The 20,842-nt window shown below is 39.5% G+C and overlaps 1 long non-coding RNA gene across 3 annotated transcripts in view; it reads right to left on the reverse strand.

Moving 5' to 3' along the window:
• LOC311594703 overlaps positions 1–20,842 on the reverse strand; it is a 50,247-nt gene that overhangs the window by 28,410 nt on the left and 995 nt on the right. The gene's annotated exons all lie outside the window — the stretch shown is intronic.

The following is a 20,842-nucleotide window of genomic DNA, read 5'->3' on the forward strand; positions in this document are numbered from 1 at the left end:
GAGTGGTTTTGCATAGACTTGCTGCTTAGTTGAAAGCCTACTTTATCTGGCAGTGGAATGATTCTTTTGAAGTGTTCAGAACTTTGGATCTAGGGTCGTCACCATGATTGGTCCCACAAACAGAGGAGGCTGTGCAGTGTTTATGCTGCAATTACCTTCTGTAACACTGCTCTGTTCCTCATGTTCTTAACACACTGCTCCAGACTCTAAGAAAATCAGGGGCCTCATCCAGGAACTTTAACTTAACTATATTCTTAAATTTCAAATTCACTGCCTCCTATCCTTCTGTGCTTGTTCTAAAATATAAACTAGAAAATGTTAACTCTGGAAGAACTTACTTGCTGACTTTTAAACAAAATATAAGCAGATCAATATTTGTTTCATTGTATAGTTTTGCAATGGAATTTATACTTTTGTCATAAATATAATTGTCATGGCCTATTTTCATCCTGTTATAACAGAATATCTGAGACCAATTTATGAAGAATGGATATTTATTTTTTCCAATTCTTAAAGCTGGAAAGTCCAAGGTTGAGGGTTCACTTCTGACCAGGACCTTTCTGTCTCTTTATATGCCATACTGGCAACTGGCAGAGGGAAAAGGGTAAGAGCAAGTAGATAGAGACCAAGACAGGGCCAAGTTTCTTTTAGAACAGGACCAACCCACACCTGTGATAATGCTATTAATCATAACGGTGCTTGTGACATATTCTTACTCTATTGATCCCTCTCTCCAAATATGGATGCTCTAAAGACCAAATCTCCAACACATAGAAAAGCACACTGAAATCATATCAATAAAGTACACCAGCTTCTTTAAGGGATCTGAGATTCCATTTTAACATTAGGTAATGAGATGGTGAGATAGTTTTTGAAACCTTTTCCAAACATGGTTTGTCATCAAGGACCATGCCTCTCTGGCTTCTTTAGTTGGCTGTGTTCCTTGAAGAAAAATAGTCATCTATGCATCACTACGGTAGAACATCTGAGCCCTTGTGAAACTCACAGGGCTTCCAGAGTCAATCTTAAGATCCTAATCATGTAATTAGCACCTTGAAAGTCATGAGCTATATATTGTGGCCCATGTGACTAAAACAGCATAACAAGAATATTTCAGTCATACGGCAGGTTTTTTTTCTTTTGTCTCTGATTCTCTGTAAAAATGTGCTAATTTGGGCTTATATTTTCCATTTCCTTCCTCTACATGTCAGCCTTCCTCTGTGCATCTGCTTTGTCACGTGAATAAATTCTATTTAGATGCTTATTGGAAAACTTGAAGTTTAATTCTGTATTTATATTAACATACATTTCTTAGAACAATTCAAATTTGGATTGCTTTAACGTCCAAAGAACTTACTTTGATATCGTTAATTAAACTCTAACATGAAAAGGCAAAACTTTTGAAAAGAGACACTTAAGTTGCATTTTAACACAGTTTTATATTCTCTCGATTTTTTTCCCAGTTAAAGAATGCAAGCAAGGTGTGTTCCGTATCAATCAGAAGGCCTAGCAAATAAAACTAAACGGTTCTAGAGTCAATGCTGGATAACCACTATGCCTTAGCAGGATTGAAGGAAGCTCTCTCTCCAAAAGCCCTCCATCCCACGGATGCTCTGATCAAAGGCTCCTGCCCATGGCAAGGTAAAAATGTAGAAAACCTTACGGAGTCCTAAACAATGTAGACGTGCTTTGGGTCTTTCGGAACTGCCAATCTAGGAACGAAGCAGCTGTTGAAGAGCAGTAAAAGGTGATGTGCACCTGAAAGGGGAAACTCAACGTGCCCATGGAGAAAGGCCACACACAGTGAAGAAGCTAAGTTGTACGGCTCAGACAGAACAGAGTGCTGACTTTGTCACCGTGGAGCTAGTTGCAGGAATCTTGGCTTGGCTGTACCTTGTCCCATCACATGGTTTCTGTATTGAAATGTTCCCCATGTCCCCAAACAAACTTATGTCAAATGTCCTAAGGCTGTAATATGTCAATTCTAAGCCTAAGGAGAATGGATTTTTGCTAATCCTATCTTTTGCTGGTTTCTTTTTAAAACTTAACTTCACCTCCATTCCAGTCAGTATGAAAGCAGCGAGATTCTAATAGCAAAAACAGTAGTGTAGGCCTAAGGCAGAGGAGGCAAGGGGTCTGCTTTCCTTTCATCCAGGCTTTGGACCAAGGGAAGGGGAAAGAGCCTTGGAGAACACAGTGAGTCAGTTGAGCTCACTGGGGCTCTGCTTTCATGCCAGGGGCCTGCCACGAGGAACATGTGTGCAGGCCAGTTTTTCCACAAGAAATCAAACAACTGAATGGATTCTAAGAACTTGGAGATCTCTTAGCCTTCTTCTCACTGACTTATTAAAAGATCAGGTACATAGCAGAAAGAAAACAAGGTCTGTGTTTTGTTTTGGTTTTTTGGAAATGTGCTCAAATATTTGAAATGTTTTCCCATCCTTACAGATGTAGATCCCCACATCCGTACTTCCCACCCATCTAGGAAGGATGCTTGGCTGTTCTCTTAGCATCATGGTCAAGACCAGGCTATGCCCTTCCGCATTTCACGAAACAGTGTCGATCAGACGGTGCCTTGCCTTAGGAGAGATGCCATTTTAGCATCAGGTTTGACTTTGTTTTCAGAGAGAAGGGTGACTACAGGCCCTGGCTTGACCCTGGAACGGCACCATTTGCTAGGCACCACCTGTCCAGCACATAATGATAAATGAGGTACTCCTGGGAAAAGGAAGCCTCTGTATATATTAATTGGTGAGAAGAGAGATTTTAGGGGCACAGCTAAATTCTGCAGTTTCCTCTCAGATCTGTCTCCAACAGCTTCTCCAGTAATTCCATCAGCAGTTTCCTCCCAGCACTGGTCTTGCTCAGTACCACATTTGCACAGACCCTCCCTTAGCGTGCTTATGACACCTCTTGAACTTTGCTGTATACTTTTAACATGTATTCATTCTGTGACCCGTTTGTATATGTATTGAAAGCAACAGATTATCTACTGTGTGCTAAGTGAAGTGTGATTTGTGAATATTAGTAACTAAGATTAGAATAAAAAACTTGCATTTGCCTTGGCCAAGCTGCCAAAGTACACAGATTTTATAACAAATTGTTACAGCTTGTAGATTTAATGTCTTTCAGTTAATTCTGACACTGGGGAAGACATAATGTGTCTATGCATGTTTCTGGCATAGCATGACCACACTGTCACAGAGGCTAATTGGGATGCATCTCATAGGGTCAGAGATTTATCTGGGTCAAAGCACAGGTCTCCAAAGGCTTGCCTCCTCCCCTGCTTCCCAGCAATCAGTTGGCATGGGGGGCATGTGGTTGGGGGTGGAAACAAATGAGCTCCTTTCCTTCCCACCCCCTTGCTGAGTTTGGAGCACAACTTTAGCCTCTTCAGCAAAACACAGGAGAACTAAAGAGGTTTCCCAGGATGGACATTTCTTCTGTGCTGGAGTCACAGGGGAAAATTAAATAAATTAAAGGATGACAGAGGAATCCTCAGGGCTAGCACTTTAGCCTGGGGCTGCTTATGCCAATAGGCTTGACATAAATAAGCCTTTCCTGTGATCAGCCAGTTTAACTGGAGCTCTGTACTGTGGCCAGAAGCCAATTCCCAACTAATAAAGTTTCACTGTTGTTTATTTTCTCCCATGCTCAGTTGCTCTGTGAGACAGGAGCTCTCCGAGTTATTAAGAGAGGAAATGGGTTCTTACATAGAGTTGGGAGACATTCTCAACACTCATGGGAAAAACACTATTCAACTGTGTTTTAGTCTTTACAAACTTACAAAAAACAACCCTACAAAATCTTAGTATTAAAGGATTAAAAGGGGGTGAGGATGTGGCTCTGTTGGTAAAGTGTTTGCTTTGCAAGCACACAGTCCCAGCAAAAGCGGGGCATGGTGACTTTCACTTGTAATCCTAGCACTAAAGAGGCAGAGGCAGCAAATTATCTAAGGCCAACCAGCCGGCCTAGCCTACTTGGTGAGCTCCAGGCCAGTGAGAGACCTTGTTTTAGAAACAAAGGTAGCCAGTGAGAAACAATACCCAAGGCTGTCCTTTGCCCCAACCCCTGACATATAAAAAGTTGTGGACGAAAACATCCTGACCATACACTGGAACTGTCCACCTCGAGCAGATGATGCACCTGGTCCTGCTGCCACTCACCAAACTTACTAGGTTTCCAGTTATAGAAAACTAAGCATTGATGGAAGTGACATGAGCATGGGTACCAACATCCACCTCCCATGAATCACCCTGTAGTCAAGGCACTCAAGCTGTGCCCCGAATGGTAATATGCCAGATGGTAATAAACATGAAGACTCCCCATCGTACATGTTTACAAGTATTATCTCTTTCTAAAGAGAGTATCATATCAATTCTGATATGATCGCCACCTACACAGCTTTGTTCGGCATTCTGAACCATACTGTGAGGGGGGTGGGCCAACGGTGTGGTTCTTCCCTTCATAGAGTTCCCATGTTCACTTGGTGCTCTTTCTTATCCATTAGCAATTTTCTATGCATAGTTTACAATGCCCATTGACATCTAGAGTGCAACCCCAAGTTGCTTAGCATCTGGGTTACACTGCAAGTGTTAGACAATTAAGTCTGTTGCCAACATATTGTCCTGTACAAACCTAAGTGGTATACTGGTGCGGTATAGACCCCGTGTGTGGATCTCTTGACATGATCAGGAGACACAGTGTAAGGAATGAAGACCTGAGTGGAGGTGTACTGTTGACATGGCACAGCCATGTCAGGTGCCCTGGTGCCTTAACTCCGTAAGGAAGGGCAAAGCCTTCCCCACTTGAGGCTCAAAGGGATGGCAAAACCTCTGTCATGCCCAGTGTGTGAATGAAGGTTGATGGTCTATAAGGAAAAGATTTGGCATTGCCTTTTCTCCTCCCAGATGTTTAGTCTGCAGACTGCTCCCCTACAGAGCCTGCTCCTGATCAGATTAGGTAAACCTGCTTCCTTGTTCAGCTGCACGCTATAACCCCGCCTACTTGTTGTCTAGAGGTAGCAACTTCACCTCCCTGTTCAACTGCATACAACAAACACAGCGAGCTTCTGGGGGCGGGGGGGTTGCAGCTTCTTCATCAGAGAGCCCAGATCATGATCAGATCTTTTCTATGTTTGTGTGTCTGTGTGTCTGTGTGTCTGTGTGTCTGTCCTTCCCTTTGTTCTCTCATTGTGGGGTCAGGTTGCTGTGAGAACCGGGAAGCCCACCCAGAGCAAGAGTGGGGTCAAGGTGTGAGCAGACCCCGGAAATGTCATCCTGAGATCTGTATACTTAGATTGCCCTGTGTCCCAACCTTTGCCCACCAGAGGAGGTCATGTAGCCTGGCAGCCAGGTTAAATTTCCTCGCCTTTATACGCCTTCCCAGAATATTTGATGCCATAGGAAATAGGTCTTTTTTAAACAGTTCTCAGCATTGAGTGATATTTTTGTGTGGCCATCATCAATATAAAAATATTACCTTGTCTGCATTTGCTTTGCAAAATGTCACGGTTATGTTTAAGAACATTTCAGAAATAGTTCTAATTCTAAACCAAAATTCATTTAATACTTATGATTCCCAATGCAGCAGCTCAGACAGCAACCTTTAAAATTAAATGTTCGAACATAATACAATCCAAAGATATACTTACTTGATATATACCAAGGGATGATGGTAGAAGGATATTAAGTCTTTGTTTTTCTTAATTAAAGCACTATGTTTCTCTAAAACCCAAAACAAAAAACAAAAAGCAACTTCATATGTACAGAAAAAAAAAAAAAACAAACCACTCACATTCTTAATGTGAATAGTCTTCAACCTAATCCGGGTTCCAGCTAGTGTTGCCTAGTGTTGCATGATCTGATGGCATGTGCAGTGTAAATGCACATAAATGCACATATTGTATGTCCAGAAACAAGGCCGCAGGGAGTCACACGGTGCAACACAGACAAGTGCTGACAGAAACATCTTGAGAGAGAGAGAGAGAAGGAGGGAGGGAGAGAAAGGAGAGAGAAACATGCAGAAGGAGGTGCTGTAATGAAGATGTTGAAGTTAAAATTTTCTATAATGATAGGGAGAGGAGAAGGCCTTGTGTTCAATGAAGCATTACCTTTAGGGAGCTGAAAAAAAAAAGTGCTGAATACCTATTTGTTTCCTGGTACTGAAGACCTTGTGTATGCTGGGTAAGTACACTATCAAAGAGTAATATTTACAGCTTGTGCTCTTTTCCCCTCGCAAATCTCATCTAATGCCAGGGGTTAATGAATCATTAAAATGCTGAAACTCTCTCTATTTACCTCTAGGCTGAACTCTCCCACCTTTAGACTGGGATATTTGTTTGCTTAGTAACTCCTTGAAAACTACCCCAGCTCCACTTGCCTTGTGTAGCACGAATGCGGCTGACGCAGCAGAGAGTTTCTTCAGCCACATCTACGGATCAACAGGCTGAAAAGTAGGCAGACTATGTAGGGACCAAAAAAAGCAGATGGCTCCCTCATGTCTGAGTGTTAAAACTGTTTCCCTTTATCTTGTTTGTTTGTTTGAGACAGGGTTTTTCAGTGTAGCCTTGGCTGTCCTAGGCTTGTAGACCAGGCTGGCCTCAAACTCACAGAGATCTGCCTGCTTCTGCCTCCCTGAGAGCTGGGATTACAGGCACAGGCCACCATGCCCGGCTCCCTTTATCTTTTATACACATGTTCTATATCTATCTGTGATTTGTTAACACATTTTGTTTTAACTCCAAATTATTTTTGTTCTTTAACATCCACCTAAACTCTATCAAACAAACAAGCTACTGGGATGATATCAGGGGATAAGCTCAGGGTAAAGTGGGTTGATCTATGGCAGGCATTAACCCTTCTACAGTTGAACCGTCTACACTGGACAAATAGGACCTGAGTTTATCTGTGAATCTGCTAATCAGCAAATTTTCACTTAATATTTGCAAGACAGGTTTGTAAGAGCAAACATTACCCGATAATCTTACAATAGAAGTAACAGTCATCCAGATTTAAAAAAAAAAAAACCTTCAAAACTTTCAAGAAAGAAATTGAAGAAGATATCAGAAGATGGAAGATCAAAGGCACAGAAGATATTTTCAACAAAATCATAGAAAAAAATTTCCCCAACTGAAAGAAAGTGCTGTCTTTCAAGGTACAAGAAACCTACAGACCACCAAATAGGCCAGAAAAGAGATTTTCCATGAAACATAATTATCAAAACATCAACTATACAGAACAAAAAAGGATATTAAGAGGTGTTAGAAAAATACCAAGTCACACATAAAGGCAGGCCTAGGAAAATAACACCTGAGTTTTCAACGAAGTCTCTGTAAGCTGGAAGAACCTAGATAGATTTCTAAAAATTCTGAGACAAAATCCCCAGACTACTATACACAGAAAAATTATCAATTACAGTCAACAGAGACAGAAAAGCATTCCATGATACAACTAATATCTATCTACAAATCTAGCTCTATAGAAGGCATTAGAAGAACTTCTGTCTAAAGAGATTAACTGTATCCAAGAGGACACAAGGGGAAAAAAGCAAATCAAAAGGTGGGAGGAAAACACCCACAAAAAACAAACAACAGGAATCAAGCAATAGGGCTTATTAACAAGTCTGAATATTAATGGTATTAATTTCCCAATAAAAAGGCACAGACTAACAGGCTGGATTAGAAAACAAGATCCACCTTTTTGTTGCATCCCAGAAGAAAAGCCTTTCCATCAAGGGTAGACATCACCTATCACAGTTAAATCAAGATTAAATAAGCAATATGAACAGAACCATAATGCCTAGTAAATAGAAGCAGTAATTTCAAATCTTCCAACAAAAAACATCCCAGAGTCAGATGGATTCAATGCATAATTCTACACTAGACCTTATAAGGAGAATTAATGCCAACACTTCCCAAATTATTTTGCAAAATACAAACTGAAAGCACATTTCCTGATTCTTTTAATGGGGCTGCTACTACCCTGAAACCAAAACCTCACAAAGACTCCCTCCTCCAATTGGAGACCAACATCTATGAACTCAGATGAAAAATAAGAGCCTGTTACTGGTGGCACACACCTTTACCCAACTTAGGAGTCAGAGGCAGGAGGATCTCTGACTTCAGTGCTTACTCTGACTTACTCTGATTGTTCTCAGAGTAAGTTCCAAGACAGCCAAGGCTACACAGAGAAACCCTGTTTCAGGAATACAAACAAACAAAACAACTCAGTAAGATACTTGCTAACTCAATGCTTTATCCCAGAAATATAGGGATGCTTCAACATATGTAAATCAACAAATGTAATCCATCATATAAACTGTAAGACAAACACCATATGATCATTTTATTACATATACAAAAAGCCTTTGCTAAAAAACAAATAGCCCTTTATGATAAAAGTCCCAGAGAGATTAAGCATACATGGGACATACCTCAACATAATAAAGACAGTTTACAGCAAGCCCATAGCCAACAACTTAAAAGGAAAGATACTCAAAGAAATTCCACTAAAACCAGGAACAAGAAAAGAATGCCCACTTTCTCTATGCCTATTCAACATAGGTCTTGAAGTCTTAGCTAGAACAGTAAGGCAACAAAAGAAGAGCAATGGAATAAAATTGAAAAGGGAGAAGTCAAAGTGTCTTTATTTACAAATGATACAATTTTATTCATAAAACATGCCTAAAACTCTACAAGGAATCTTTTGAATCTGCTAAACACCTTCAGCTAAGTAGCAAGTGACAAAAATTAACACACAAAATCAATAACCTTCCTACATACAAATGACAAACATACCAAGAAAGTAATTAGGGAATAGTGCCTTTCATAGTAGCCTCAGAAAGTACAATATCATGGGATAATTTTATTTTTTTTTATTTTTTATTTTTTTTGTTTGTTATTTAATGCAGTTTTTAAATTAATTTATTCTTGTTACATCTCAATGGTTATCCCATCCCTTGTATTCTCCCATTCTTCCCTCCCTCCCATTTTCCCCTTACTCCCCTCCCCTATGACTGTTCCTGAGGGGGATTACCTCCCCCTCTATATGTTCATAGGGTATCAAGTCTTCAGTTGCTTGGTTAAAATTATCCCATGGTAACTCAGAGGAAGGACAGCAGGTTACCATGGGATAATTTTAACCAAGCAACTGAAGACCTTATTCAACAAAAACTATCAGCCATTGAAGAAAGAAATTGAAAAAGATATAAGGAAATGGAAAATTCTGAATCCATAGGATTATTACAGTCAAAATGGTCATCCTAGCAATCAATCTACAGATTCAATACAATCTTCATCAAAATTTCAACACAATTTTCAGAGAAATTGAAAAACTAATTTTCACTTTTAAATGGAAACAAAAAGACCCAAGATATCTAAAACAATTCCGAGTAATAAAAAAGAACTGCTAGAAGTGTCATCCACCCCATTTTCAGGGTATACTACAGAACTATATATAAAAAAAAACATGGTATTACATAAAAACAGTTATGCTGATCAACAGAGTCAACCTGAAGACCTATAACAAGTTTACATACTTTTGAATACCTGCTTTTTTGACAAAACAAAACCAAAAATACTGGAAAAATATGGCATCTTCAACATATGGTGCTGGTCAAATTGGATGGTTGTTAGATCCATACTTATCACCCTGAAAAAAAAAAACCTCCAAGTGGATCAAAGACTTCAACAAAATACTTGAGAGAAGAGAAAGTGGGGAATAGCCTTGAACTCACTGGCACCGGAGAGGAGGTTCTGACCAGAAAACTATTAGAATAGGCATTAAGATCAACAATTAATAAATGGGACCTCATGAAACTGAAAAGCTGTGGGCACAGGCAGAGTTGATGGCCAAACTCTGCCAAGACAGGGTGAGCAAGTCCTCAATAGTTCCTGCCTCACAAATAGGTCTGTCAGATATATTGGGCCAGAAGACTAAAGATGATGTTCCAATGTAAGAGAGTTTTGGGTGACTATTCAGGTAGTAAACTGTCTCTGTCATCTTCTCATTTGGAAAGCTACTAACCTGTTCTCTCTGTATACTCAGGTAATCAATTTTATTCCTTTGCAAGTCTCTAATGGGGTTGGAGACCAGATAGTTTAGTTTTATAATTAATCTTAGTTGTTTAGGGATGTTTTTAGGTCTAGATAGATGTTTTAAGTTGATAATGATGAGGTATGATAGATATTGATTTACATTCAGAATTTTAGACATACCAAGATAGCAAAGATGTTTTCTTCAAGGCTGCTAAATACAAATTGCCAAAACACTAAGAATGTAACATTTATATAATTCCTCATTGTGTCATGGTTCTTCTTGCTGTAGGTAGTTTATTATATATGTGTGTGTAATAATATAAATGTATATGTAAAAAATATTTAATAAAAAAGTTTTTAAAAAGAAACTGAAAAGCTGAGAATAGATCTAACTCAAGATCCAGTTATATCATTTGGGCATGTACCTAACCTACTACAAAGGTTATGAATGTTCATAGCTTCTCTTTTTATAATGTCCAGGAAGTGGAAACAGCCCATATGACCCTCAATTTAAGAATGAATAAAGAAAATGGGATTCATTTACACAATAGAATATTATTAAGATGTTAATAAAACTAAAGTTATGAAATGTGCAGATAAATGGATGGAACTAGAAACAATCATTCTGAGTAAGGTATCCCAGACTCAAAAAGACAAATACTATATGTTTTATATGTGGATGTTACCTTTTAAGCATTTGATATGCATGCTAATGTCCTAGTAACCACCGAGGTTGGGTGCCTAGTAAGGGAAGAAAAGGTTCTGCAAGGCAAAGGACATCATCAGTCAGGCAAAGCTGCGGTCTATAGTATAGAAAAAGGATTTTTACCAACCACACATTCAATAGAGAGCTAATATCTAAGAAATATTTTTAAAAACTTAAAAAATTACATATAAAAAACCAAATAACCCAATTAAAAGTGGGGTGTAGATAAAATACAATTAAAATGAAAAATAACCCAGTTAAAATGAGGTACAGGGAATTCTCTAATGAGAAAACTCACATGGCTAATAAACACTTAAGGAGTCAGGAAAACAGCACCTTTTACAGTAACCTCACATAATATAAAATATCTTGGGGTAACTCTTACCAGAAAGTAAAAGACTTGTATGATAAAAACTTTAAGACATTGAAGAAAAAAAAAGTGAAGAATATATCAAAAAAGGAAAGATCTCAGATGTTCAGAGGTCTTCAAGATTAATATAGTAAAAAGGGCCATCCTACCAAAAGTAATCTACAGATTTAATGTGCTCCCCACAAAAATTCTAACATAGTTCTTCATAGATCTTGAAAGGACCATTTTTCAGCTCCCAAGAAAGAGGAAGTAGAGTACAGGTTAACAGAGAGTTAAAGTGGAAACTAGCATAGGAAGATAAGGAGGGAAGGAGATGGCAGAGAAGGGTAAAAGAAGGAATGCGCGGAAGGACAAACAAAACCAAAGGTCATTTAAAAGACTTTATGGAAATCTACTACTGTAGAAGCTTCACACAACATACACACGTGTGAAAGGCGTCTAAAAGGACTCACCAAAAAATAAGAGAGGCAATTCCTGAACTAGACATCTTAAGCCACTGGAGTAAAATCTCCAGTGCCAGGACTGAATCCCACCTTGTTGAGTAATTGGACAAAGGCATCCTACAGACCCCCCCAAACATCATAGGCTGCTGTCTAGGGCATCAGTTTCTCCCCACAACCTGATGATAAGGCCCTGCTGATAAAGCAACACTTACTTATGATGTTGAACACAGAAGAGCGTCACCCTACTGACTAGCGTTCATGGCACTGGAAGGTACTCTGCATGTTACTATGTGACAAAGGTAATCATCAATGTCACCTAGCTACAAACCCTGTGAATGACTTCAACCTGCCTACAAGATATACTAGTTGCAATACTGGCACACATGTTATGGGAGAAACCAACCACTGTTTTTGTAATTGGAGGTAAGGCCCGCTCCATGAGATGGAACCCTTACATGACACTGTAAAAGAAGGCAAGAACCTGAGACTAGGTAGGAAATATGACTAGAGGGAAAACTATTACTGTTATTTTGCTAAACAGATATAGCAATAAAATTACTTGTAACGACATATTGCTACTGTCTTCCAGACGCAACATGAACTAACACACATTTGAACTCAGAGACTATGGCAGCACTCACAAGCTATGCACAATTTCAAGCCAGACAGGTTCCTAACCCTGAGAGGAGGAAGTGGACACAGGGTCTTGCCCCTAATCAAGAAGTTATTTGCAAGGTATTCTCCTTGACAAAGTTATAGTCAGTTTTTACCAATAGAGCACCATTGGGTATATCGACCACATTTCAGGGTAGGTCCTATGTCTAAGAGTAAAGAAGCAACACAAAATGAACCCTGGGATATTTTTGCGAAATTTTTGTTTTGCTTTGTTCTAGAATTTATTGTCTTATTGGTCTTTTCCCAAGGTAGAAATTTCTGTGTTTTAATAACTACCAGCAACTCTAATTTTCATAGAAATTTATAATCCCATACATTTAACATCCAACATCTTTGTATAAATTTATCAGAACTATTTTTAGTCTGGGAGGTGTGCTTTCTGAGGGCATTAGAAGAATGAAGTTTTTAGTTAGCATTTTTCATCTTGTCTTATTTCTCTATTTATCTGTGTATAGCACAGTAGCACACACTATTTCATTAAGGAGGAATTTTTTGTCAGAAAATACAAATATGTTTATTACTAGAGTAGAAAACAGTGAGTGCAATTCTATCCCAAATCTTTCACATGTGTATGCCTGTCTGTATGTATTTACATCTGTATATGAGTATGTGTACATCTGTGTGTATGTAGATGTGTGTGTGTGTGTGTGTGTGTGTGTGTGTGTGTGTGTGTGTGTGTGTGTGTTAGTAGCCAGAATGAGTTTATTTCTCTCATCTTACAGTCCAGCTAGGCTAGGCTGGCAGACCAATGCAGCCATCTCAGTCAGTATACCAGCTCAGTAAAGAGAAAGACAGCAGAAAAGAAGACAGTTACTTTTAAAGATGCTGAGATGGTTGCACACGTCACCTCAGCTGCGTCTTTATATTGGTGAGAACATGTTTGCATAGCTTCCTCAGTTATGAGTGAGGCTGGGCAGTAGCATCTATAGCTAGGTGAATACAGCTTTAAATGCTACCAGTAGGCCAGAAGGAAGATTATATTAGAAGGGAAATAACAGTATGTGACAACGTCCCAAAGCTTTAGCTCTCCTTTAATAGCTTTTGAAGATTAAATACAGCTTTGGCAGAAGCAGTATTAATTATGCATCTGATTACAGCTCTGCTCATCTTCATAGCCTGAAAAAATTCTCTTGAATTTTAAAATTGTGTTTTGTCTGATATTCACTACCTTTAGAGGAAAAAGTTCTTTTTCTGTACTGTCTCTGTCGAAGTTCCTACTGCAATGGTGAACCACCATGACAAAAAGCAAGTTTGGGAGAGAGGGGCGTATTTGGCTTACATGTCACAAATCACAGTCCACGGAGGGAAGACAAGTCGTGTTCCTCCTCAGATGGCTCAGATCCATTTCCTCTTTCTTCTGGACACGAGGAATAACCCAGTAGGCAGATAATGTCCAGTAAGTTTTGTAAATTCAAATCTATTCATTATTTCTCAGGCTTAAATTTTTCATCATACTACTAATTACTGTAGATAAAATCCAGAAACTCAGAAGTGGTTCATAAAATGTGGTCCCAAGACCAGCAGCACCCATATCCCTAGGGCACTTTTGAGCAACGCAAATTCGTATCTGCTTTCCCCAAACACAGACATGCAGAATCAAGGCCTCTGGGGATGAGGGTAAGTGGAGTGTGCTTTGAAAAGCTCCCCAGGGAATTGTGTTGCACACTGAGGTTTGAAAACTAAGGCAAGGAGCATCTGCATTGATGCTGCTCCCATCCTCCAGCCTCACAGATACACTCTGCATCCACCCTTACAATATCCCACCACATCTCAATCCTGTCTTGCCCTTTTATGCATAAGTGACTTGGCCCTTTCTATGCCTGAACATTTTATTTTACTCTTCCATGGTGACGTCAGATCCCAAAGGAAATCTTACATCCTATGTAGGATATAATACAATGGCAGTTGGATGTTTGAGGCCCACCCTGGGATCAGAGGAGGTACCCCACTTTTCATTTTGTTCTTATTTTATCTCTCTTCTTTTTCCCCACTGAAGATAAAGCATCTTCTAGAGAAGATGTCTCCTCTTCTTGAACTGAGGGCATAGTTTGACTACCAGTTAACCAATCACAGTAAACTTAAAGGTCAACAGAGTAAATCTTAAGTCCCAAATTTATATCTAATAAACTTATAATCTTGATTTAAACCCAGATTCAAGTTCAAATCTTAAAATTCTTTTTTACTCTTAGATATTATTTGTTACTTTATAGAAGAGTTTAAAAATTACATTAATTTTTAAATGTTAAAGAAACTGTGTAATTCTGTTTCTGTAAGTGTGGCTAAAAAGTGATTTGTCTGCTGAGATGGCTCGGTGGTAAAGGCACTCTACCGAAAGACTGATGACTGGAATTCTGTCCCTGGAAGCCACATAAAAGTGGGAGGAAAAAGAATACCACGTAGTTCTCTGACTTCCATGCACATGCTGGCACACACACTATACACACACAATGACAATAAAATACAAATTGAAAAGTAAAGCGATTTTTTTTTATTTAAAAAGTGCTAAGTTATGTATAGGTTTTATACATCAATCTTTTCTATACTGGGAAATAGAGTCTCGTTGGTAATAGGATATTCTGTGTTTTCAATTTTTATACTTTAAACAAGATTTAAAGGCATTACCTGCTCATTTTTCTTCTTAATATGATGTACAGTGTTAGTGTGGTAGCTAAATCAAACAGCACCTTGTATGAATGTGATCTTGCAGAACAAAAGAAATGAAATAATTGAAGGATCTGGCATTTTCATTCATTTTAAGTGATCAACAGTTTTCTCTCTGGAGTCCTGAAATGCCTTTCCCTAAGAGCTGAGACTATAAAGCCTGCAAACATTGAGTCATATGACTGCTCTGGATTAGAAGTTACATCCAGAGTCAAACCTGTATGTTTTCATTGTCTTCCTGTGAGTAACGGTTAGGTAAACATTTACTTGTCAGATGTGACTCTGTCTCCTTCATCAGATTCTCCTTCTTCTGGGTCAAATATGTGGTGAAGGGTAGTATGTGGGGTGGGGGAGGCAGGAGACACTCAGGAAGTTATGTGCTTAGTCAAGTACAGCAGACATGATCGTGACAGATAGAGCCTCGATAACGTTGAGCTATTTCGGACTACAGGAGGAAAAGCAGATGAAGGCTGGCTGCTTTCCCAATGAGCTCATGTGCCAAAGAAAGCCTTCAGTCTGAAGTGTCTAGTTGAGGGGGACCAAGGAACACAACTAAGAACACTGTTTGAAGCATGTGCCCATCAGGACATCCTCCGTATACTTGCCATCCTAAGCCCTTAACCAGCACTCTGATGTTCTTGTGACACAGGCTTCGCAATGGAGCTACTGTTCTCTCTCTTACAACTGGATTACACTCCCCAATGGTAGAAGTGCCTTTAATTCATCTTTCTGCTCTCAGATGAGTCTGCCACAGCATGTAGCCTCAATATACTCCTGTTGAACAAATAAGCTGAAAACCCATCATTTATAAAGGATTAGTGGCTAACTGGAAAAGGCAATTTTATGCAGGATCCAAGTATATTTGTACTTATTTAAATTTTATAGCTTTAGTAAGCCTGAAACGAAAGGTATTTTTATCCTATAAAATGCACCCAAACTATTTCCCTTACTAGCTAGAGAGCCACTGAAGAACAGCAGTGTCATCCCAAGGCCACCTGTTTGCATGTGTGTGGAGGTGAAGAGGAGGGTCCATGTATCCCAGGCTGGCTTTATATTTGTTGTACAGTTAACAATGACCTTAAACTTCTGTTTCTGCCCTCCAACTGTGGGACTACACGCATGTACTACCAGCCCTGGTTTCTAGGTGCTGGGAATCAAGAGAATGCTCTGTGCATGCTAGGCAAGCATCCTGTCAACTAAGCTATGGCCCTAGTTCACAATGCCACCAGCTGATGAAGAGCTCTATACTCCCCTCACTGCAGTCTTGTCTGGTATATGTTTATTTGATACAAAGGGGACCAAAGAACTCAAGCCTTCTGGAATTCTTTAATAAATAAACCAAGTCCTAATTTGAGTCCAGAATACTAAAATCTCCTCAAATCAAATATTTTAAAGGGAAGCTAAGCAAGGCAAATATACCTCAGACCTTCATGCCAATGCAATTCTACTTGGGGGATGATTCTTGAGCAACATCATACCACAGTGAACTGACACCAACAGTTTCAATATCTACATATCAAAAGTAGTATGTTTAGGGAAGTAAATAGAAAATACAGCATACAGGAAACCATAGTCACAGAGTAGACACTTTGAAGGTTAGAGAGTAACTTGACGTTGCTTTTCAACAGCACCTTCCATTTGGCATCTAAACATGATCAGTTGACACTGTGTTTCTGTCTACATTACAAGGTTAAACCTTTGCCCTGTTTTGTGGCTGACATGTAAAAGAGCTGGGAGGATAAATCGGCTTTCCTGAATGTTCAAAAAAAAAGTATGGTAACACTGTTCTAGGCTATCGAAGGAGAGACAAAAACTGCCGGCATTCTTCCAACCACAGTCAACCAAAACCTCAAATGACAGAACCCATTGGTGTCACATAGAAGCACAGAAGAAAGAGTAGAAATCGCTCTCCCTTGACTCTCAGAAGATGTGCCTTGTCTCCTGTATCTAATCTTTCTCCCATAGGCTAACTCCATCCTCGCCTGCAGAACCTGACTCACCCCTTGCTTCCTCTCCTGTGGTCCTTAACCTAAAATTATAAACACACTGGAGTATCTTAATAATAGCCCTGTCATTCTCACCATGTGCTAACGTCTAGCTCCCCAACTTCCTTTCCTTCGGTAGATATTATACAAAGGTTTTCGAAATCGATTCCTTTCGACCTACCTTTTCATTGCTCTCATATGTTTAAGAGAAAAAGGGGATCCTCATTAGTTCTTCTCTCACCTTGATCACTTGCTACCATGACCAGTGTTGACCTTTCTTCCCTCCTTTATCAGTTTCTCCTTTCCTTTTCCTAGTATACAAAAGATCTCTTGATTCCTCTTAATCCTTGAATTTATTTTTAACTTGAAATCTGATTCTACCCTCTTTGCCTATGTGGCCTTGGGTCAGCTACATCGTAATGACCTGGCCAGCCTCTGACTTGCCTCTCTATGTTGCTCGAGCTTTTGCCTGCAACAGAAGTAAAAGTGCACTTTTACAGTTTATCCTGCGAGCTTGACTGGAAAGGATGATGTCTAGGAAGCCATTAAAGCACAATTTTGGGTATGTCTATGAAGGCATTTCCAGAGAAGACTGGCATGAGGGAAGGACAAGTGAGGAAGGCTCACCTCGAGCTTGGGAAGTCCCACACAGGTGGAAAGAAAGAGTGAAAAAAAAGAGGACTCATGTTGGTTCCCTCTCTGCTCCTGGTGAGGCTTTGGCTTTGTTTTGACTTGGCTTGCTCTTCATGTTGCTCTTCCACGAGGACATGAGATTTGAGGTCCCTTGGGTTGGAGCTGTATCATTTGGTCCCTCTTGTTTGGAAGCTTCCTTGGACTGAGCAACTGCTATTTTTCCCTTACTCTCCAGTCCTCCCTGACAGGCAGGCAAGGACTAGTTAGCCTCTGATTGCATAAATCATTTCTAATACAGCTCTTTATAGTTATGTATTCTAGTGGTCCTGTTCCTCTGAAGACTCCTGACAAGTACGACAGTCTAATCTAACAAGCACTGCAAGGAATGATGAAACACCAGGAAAGAATTGCCAGACCTGGAGGAAATTGGAAACTTAGGAAATTGGAATACTTTCCAGGTAAGAACACAGCTAGTTTCAAAATCACAGAGAAATCTGATGAAGAAGAGATATGCATATGTATCCCGTCTACCTCTCCCTCCTCTTATCCTATCCGATCACTGCTCAAACCTGGCTAGGACTTTGGACTACGCTAAGTGGACAGAAGGGGATGAGGGGCAGCACGCATTCACTGCTCTCTACTCTCTGTCAGTGTGATGTGACTAGCCGCTTCATGCTCCTGAGAAAGACTTCCCTGGTAGGAAGTACAGGGAGGCAGACAAGCCCCTTCTCCCTGAAGTTGCTTTTATCAACAATATTTTATCATTAGCAGGAAGGCAAACTGAGAAACCTAACCAAAGATGCAAAAGAACTCTATGAAAACTTTAAAACACTAAATATAATTAAAGAGTTCATTAGGGATGGATCCCCATTGCTTGTGGTTTGACAGAATCAATACTTTGAAAATGGCTATATTAAAAATGATCCATAGATTTAATCCAATGATATTCTTCGTAGAACTACAAAAAAACAAAAAACAAAAACAAAAACAAAAAAACAACCAAACAAAAAAACAAAAAAACTTAGTTTCACAGGGAAGCACAAAAGATCCCAAACAGCCAAAATAATCCTCAACAGAAAGAGTGATAACAGCGTTATTGAGTGAGGATAGAATTAGGGAAGTACAGCAACATGGAGGGGAAAAAGGAGGAGGAGCTGTTCCTAGACTCGTTTGATTCTTCTCCTGAGAAAGGTAGGGAAATTTAGACTCCCAGATAAGGACTGAATGGATTATAGTGACATGATGTGCTTTCTACAAGGCATCTTGCCCAAGAAGGTAAATAAATTGTGCTTGGTTATGGCCAAGTGATGCATTCTTAGAGATAACCCAATCACGGGTATCAAGAACAGTAAACAAGGCTAGGCTTACTTAGGCAAGCATGAGATGTAATCATATGTTCCCAACACCCACTCCCTAGAACTAAATGATGCCTTACTGAGAGCACTTTTGTAACCTTTAATCTTATTACAAATTACACTCTTAAGGGAATGTGAGAAAGAAGCAGGGGAGGGTCACTTGTCTCTTAGCAATCCTTAGAGATTTAACTTGAGAGTCACTCAAATCCCATATTTATCCATTGTAATAAAACCTAATTGTGAATTCTCAGAGAAGCCCATACTTGTCCTATTGGATGTGCTTACTCTTTCTCTCTGGGAAAACCTTTTTTTTTTTCTCTTCCAAAACAGGCTTTGTCTGTATAGCCCTAGCTATCCTGGAACTCACTCTATAGACCAGGCTGACCTCAGACAGAGACTGGCCTGCCTCTGCCTCCTGAGTGCTGGAATTAAAGGCATGCACCACCACCCCTGGCTGAGCCTTTCTATTTTTAGTAAATCCAACTCTGCTTCATATTTCGGTTGCCTTGAAATTCACTTCTGTATAGAATTATGAATCTAGTTTAACAAACTAGCTGCTACTATGGTGTGGAGATGTGCTATATTTGCCAGTAATTGCATTACAATAACTAACCAAATAACTAACAGTATAGCAAATTATGATGAACACATACAGCAAAACTGTATGACCAGGCACACAGACAAACAGCTAGCCAGCCAGCCAGACAGACCAACACACACACACACACACACACACACACACACACACACACACACACACAGACACCAGGTACGCAAAATAAAAAATAGAATAGAGGACCCCTAAGCAAACACACAAATACTCAGCTATATTCATCTAATGTTTAAATAAAAGTGCCAAAAAGTATATATTGAAAAATGGCAACTTCTTCAATTTATGTTGCCATGAAAATTGAATACAAAATTAGATCCATATTTCTTACCCTGAAGAAAAAAATCAATTCAAAATGGATCAAAGATCTTCACATAAGAAGCTTTGAAAAAAAAAAAGCTTTGAAACTTCTAGGGGGAAATATCTGAATATATAAACATAGGCAAGAACCTTCTGAAAAGGATTCAAACAGTACAGGAAATAACTCAAAGAACTGGCAAATGGGATAACACAAAATAAAATTTCTACACAGAAAAGTAAACTGTTACCTGAATGGAAAAAAAAATCCTACAAAATAGAAAAAAAATATAATTACCAACTGTGAACCACACAAAGGTTAATCTCTAGAATAGATAAAGAACTGAAAAAATTAAATACTCCCAAATCTTCTAATCAATAAACAATGACCTGAATGGACAACTGTCTAAGAAGCACTAGTAGCCAATAAAACTGTTCTGAGAGTCCGTCTCACTCCAGTCAGAATGGTTAGCAGCAAGAAAACCTTGGGGAGCAAATACAGCCCTGACTCATCATGGTGAGGAAGCTACTGGAGTGCCATCGGCCAGTGTGGAAATCGGTGTGGAGGTCTCTCAAAACACAAGCAAACAAGAAACAACTCAGCAAAGAGATACCTTTATATGACAACCAACAACAACAACAACAACAAAACAGCTATGCCACTGCCGGAAGTATATATACTCAAAGGACCCTGTGCCCTACCATGGAGACACTTGCGTACTCGTGTTTATCACTGTGCTAAGAAATGAAACCACCCTAGATGCTCACAAAAGATGAATGGATAAAGAGAATGTGATACGTTTACATAAGGGAGTTCTATTCAGCTGCAAGGAGAACTGAAGCTGACAGTGCAGAAAGATGGAACACATTGTGTTACGTAAACTAAGCCAGAATCAAAGACAAAGGTACATGAACTCACATATGCAAAGTGTGTGTGTGTGTGTGTGTGTGTGTGTATGAGAGAGAGAGAGAGAGAGAGAGAGAGAGAGAGAGAGAGAGAGAGAGAGAGGGAAGTCAGGTCTGAAACTAGAAAGTCAGGTCTGAAAGAAGCAGAGAGGAGCGAAAAAGAGA

The sequence above is a fragment of the Acomys minous genome (genome assembly GCF_964271855.1).
Source record: "Acomys minous genome assembly, chromosome: 1".
Lineage (NCBI taxonomy): Eukaryota > Metazoa > Chordata > Mammalia > Rodentia > Muridae > Acomys > Acomys minous.